Raw genomic sequence first — 4,882 nt, forward strand, 5'->3', positions numbered from 1 at the left:
TGTAGATTGCTTTGAGTAATATGGGAATTTTTGCAATATTAATTATTCAGTTTATGAGCATGAAATATCTTTCCATTTATTTTTGTCTTCTTAAATTTTTTCATCAAGGTTTTATAGTTTTTAATGTATAGATCTTTCATCTCCTTTGCTATATTTTAATCTTTTTGAAGCTATTATAGATGCAGTTGGCTAAAAGTGACCTCCAAAAGGACTTATGCCAAACCTCACCTCCCAAGACTGTTTCTGCCAGTGACCCTGTCCCTGCAGCAGGCCACTGCTGACCCACTCCTCTGCAGGAGACCCTCAAACACTCGCAGGCAGGTCTGACTCTGTCTCTTACAGGGTCACTGCTCCTTTCTGCTGGGTCCTTGTACACACACAGTTTTGTTTGTGCCCTCCAAGAATCTCTGTTTCCTCTAGTCCTGTGGAAGTTCTTTAATCAAATCCCACTGTCCTTCAAAGTCAGATTCCCTGGGGACTCCCAGTGCCTTTGTGGGATCAGATGATCAGGTTATTGTGGGGCCTAGAACTTTTGCAACAGTGCGAGAATTCACTCTCATTCAAATTTTGTCTCTGTCTCATTCACATCCCTTTTCTGTTCTAGGATCAAATCTAGGATTGTCATGGGCTTGGTCTTCTTCTTTTAATCAAAAATGGCCGTGTCTCTTCCTCTCTATGCGATAGACAAGACCACTTGGTGTACACTTGTGCTGAGTCATGCCGAGAAAACTTCTTAGTGATGTGGACTTGGTGTCAGACACAGCCATGGAAAAAGTGGAGATTCTGGGAAAGCAAAATGAGAGGCAAGGTAAAAAAGAGAAGCCAAAATCTCATTAGACTGAAGAGGCAGCAGAAGAAAAGTAAGAAATGATATCCCCCAAAGTTAAAAAGGTTAAAAAGAAAGCAGGGCCTTCTGAGGTTGCAATGAATTCTTCTAAATCCATAAAAGGCCAAAAAGAAAGAAGGGCCATCTCAAGATGACATTATTTCTCCTAAAAACAAAAGTTAAAAAAAATCGAAGGAGCCCTGTGAAAAGACAATTGTTTCTCCTAAAACCAAAAAAGTTATAAAAAATGAAGAGCCTTCTGAGGAAAAGTTGGTGCACCTAAGCCCAAAAAGATGAAGAAAGAAAAAGAAATAAATGAAGAAACTGGAGAGAAAAGCCACAGCCTCAAGAATAGGTTCCCTGTTTTTGGATCTGACTCCAAATCCAAGGAAGCTACCAGTGAAGAAAACAGTGAGTTAGAGCAGGAAATGACTGTGGAGCAAAAAAAAAGGAGCTTTCTCTAATTTTCCCATATCTGAAGAAACTATTAAACTTCTCAAAGCCCAGGGAGTGACCTTCCTGTTTCCCATACAAGCAAAGACGTTTCACCAGGTCTATAGTGGAAAGGATTTGATTTCACAGGCATGGGCAGGAACCGGAAAGACATTCTCCTTTGCTTTCCCTTTGGTTGAGAAACTTCAGGGAGATCTGCAAGACCGGAAGAGAGGTGGGAGATCTGCAAGACCGGAAGAGAGGCGGTGCCCCTCAGGTACTGGTTCTTGAACCCACAGGGAGTTGGCAAGTCAAGTAAGCAGGGACTTTAGCGACATCACAAAAAAGCTGACAACAGCTTGTTTTTATGGTGGAACATCCTATAGAGGGCAAATTGAATGCATGAGGAATGGGACTGATATCCTGATTGGGACATCAGGTCGTATCAAAGATCACCTGCCTGTGTCTTTTTCAATTTTGATTTCCTCAGGGTGTATCGGAGAAGGCAATGGCAACCCACTCCAGTGTTCTTGCCTGGAGAATCCCAGGGTCGGGGAGCCTGGTGGGCTGCCATCTGTGGGGTTGCACAGAGTCGGACGCCACTGAAGCGACTTGGCAGCAGCAGGGTGTGGACCTAAGAGTGGGATTGCTGGGTCATATGGTGGTTTTGTTCCTAGCTTTTTTTTTTAGGAATCTCCATACTGTCTTCCATAGTGGTGATATCAATTTATATTTCTGCCAACAGTGTAAGAGGGTTCTCTTTCCTCTACACTCTCTCCAGCATTTATTGTTTGTAGACTTTTTGATGATAGTCATTCTGGCCAGTGTGAGGTGATATCTCATTGTAGTTTTAATTTTCATTTTTCTAATAATGAGCAATGTTGAGCATCTTTTCAAGTGTTTGTTAGCCATCTGTACGTCTTTGGAGAAATGTCTGTTTAGGTCTTTTTCCCACTTTTTGATTGAGTTGTTTGTTTTTCTAGTATTGAATTGTATGAACTGCTTGTATATTTTGGAAATTAATCCTTTGTAAGTTTTTTTCATTTGCTATTATTTTCTCCCATTCTGAGGGTTGTCTTTTCACCTTGTTTATAGTTTCCTTTGCTATGCAAAAGTGTTTAAGCTTAATTAGGTCCCAGTTGTTTAATTTTTTTACTTCCATTATTCTAGGAGGTGGGTCATAGAGGATCTTGCTTTATGTCATTCAGTGTTCTGCCTATGTTTTCCTCTAAGAGTTTTACAGTTTCTGGTCTTATTCAGCACTATTACAACAGCTAGAACATAGAAACAACCTAGATGTCCACTGACAGATGAATGGATACTGAAGTTGTACATACACACAATGAAATATTACTTAGCATTAAAAAGGAACACATTTGAGTCAGTTCTAATGATGTGGATAAATCTACAGCCTGTTATACAGAATGAAGTAAGTCAGAAAGAGAAAGATAAATATCATATACTAATGCATATATATGGAATCTAGAAAGATGGTATTGATTAATTTATTTGCAGGGCACCAATGGAGAAACAGACAGAGAGAACAGACTTATGGACATGGGGAGAGGGGTGGAGAGGGTGAGATGTATGGAGAGAGTATCACAGAAACTGCCATTACCATATGTAAAATAGATTGCCAATGGGGATTTGCTATATGTCTCAGGAAATTCAAACAGGGGCTCTGCATCAACCTAGAGGGGTGGGATGGGGAGGGAGATAGGAGGGAGTTTCAAGAGGGAGGGACATATGTATACTTACGGCTGATTCATGTTGATGTTTGAAAGAAAGCAACAAAATCCTTTAAAGCAAGTATCCTTCAATTAAAAAATAAATTAACTTAAGAAAAAGACCACCTGCAGAATGGCAAGCTAGATCTCACCAAACTTAAGCATGTTGTCCTGGATTGGTTGACCAAATGTTGGACAAGGGCTTTGCTGATCAAGTGGAAGAGATTTTATCCATGGCATGCAAGAATGATTCAGAAGACAACCTAAAACATTACTTTTTTTCTGCAACTTGCTTCCATTGGTTGTGTAATGTTGCTAAGAAATACATGAAATCTGCATATGAACAAATGGACCTGATTGGTAAATAGATGCAGAAAATGGCAATAACTGTAGAGCATCTGGCTATCAAGTGCCACCGGACTCGGAAGGCAGCAGTTATTGGAGATAGTGGTTTTCAAGGGCCCACTATCGTATTTTGTGAAATGAAGAAAGAAACCCAGGAGTTGTCGCAGAATGTGGCCATAAGGTACGATGCCCAGTCATTACACAGAGACAATCCACAGAAGCAAAGGCAAATCACCAGGAAAGGTTTTAGAAATGGTGATTTTGGAGTTTGGGTTCCAACCAATGTTGCTGCAGGTGGGTTAGACATCCCTGAGGTTCACCTGGTTGTTCAAAGTTCTCTGCCAAAGGATGTGGAGTCCCTACATTCATCGTTCTGGGTGAACAGGTAGAGTTGGAATGACCGGGATTTGCATCTGCTTTTCCCAGCACAAAGAAGAATACCAGTTAGCCCAAGTGGAGCAAAAAGTGGGAATTACATTTAAGTGAATAGGTTTTCGTTCTGAAACAGAGATAATAAAAGCTTCTAGCGAAGATGCCATCAGGCTCTTGGACTCCGTGCCTCCCGCTGCGATTGGTCACTTCGAGCAGTCAGCCGAGAACCTGACTGGGGAGCAGGGAACCTTGGAAGCCCGTGCAACAGCCCTGACCCACTTCTCCGGTGCCACGTCGGTAGACCAGCGCTCCGTGAACAACTCAAATGCAGGCTTTGTGACCATGATCGGCAGTGCGCGATTGAAATGCCAAACATTAGTTCTGCTTGGAAAGAACTTGAAGAGCTCCTGGGTGAGGATACTGATTCCAAAGTGAAGGGAATGGTCCTTCTCAAAGGAAAGCAGGGTGTTTGCTTTGACATCCCTACTGCAACAGTAACAAAGTACAGGAAGAGTGGCGTGATTCATGGCGCTGGCAGTTTTCTGTGGCTACGGAGCAGTCAGAGCAAGAAGGACCAGGGGAAGGATAGCGCAACTTCCAAGGGCAACTGAGGTGTCAGGCGACAGCGGGAAAGTAGAATCTTCAGAGGACAGCGATCAGGAGGTGACAACAAAAGACTGAGTTAGGCGCTCAGTCGTGTCCGACTCTTTATGACCCCGTGGACTAGCCCACCAGGCTCCTCTGTCCATGGAATTCTCCAGACAAGAATACTGCAGTGGGTTGCCGTTTCCTTCTCCAGGGGACCATCCTGACCCAGGGATTGAACCTGGGTTCCCGTATTGCAAGTAGATGCTTTACTGTCTGAGCTACTAGGGAAGCCCAATAGGGAAGCAACAAAAGTTACAGATTCCAAAACAAAGGCCAGAGGCAGAGTTTTAATAAAGCATTCGGACAGTAATTTAAAGTAGAGGATTTATTTGGCAAAAACAGAGCTATGTTCAGCAACATGGAACTGAACATTATTTTTTATGCAAAGTTAAAAGCACATTGTATTTCCATCCTGACCGGTTTCCCAGTCCCCATTTCTTCAAGAGAGGTAAACTTCATCTAAAATATTTCATCTGATTTATGATTGTCATTTATAACTTTATTGCTACTTCTGTCTTGGGTATTCCTTTAG

The 4,882-nt window shown here is 42.2% G+C and overlaps 1 pseudogene; it reads left to right on the top strand.

The window, feature by feature from the left end:
- Positions 1 to 867: 867 nt before the first annotated feature.
- Positions 868 to 4,660, top strand: LOC133260242 (nucleolar RNA helicase 2-like; annotated as a pseudogene).
- The last annotated feature ends 222 nt before the right edge of the window (positions 4,661 to 4,882 follow it).

This window comes from Bos javanicus, chromosome 14, assembly GCF_032452875.1.
Source record: "Bos javanicus breed banteng chromosome 14, ARS-OSU_banteng_1.0, whole genome shotgun sequence".
In the NCBI taxonomy this organism is placed as follows: domain Eukaryota; kingdom Metazoa; phylum Chordata; class Mammalia; order Artiodactyla; family Bovidae; genus Bos; species Bos javanicus.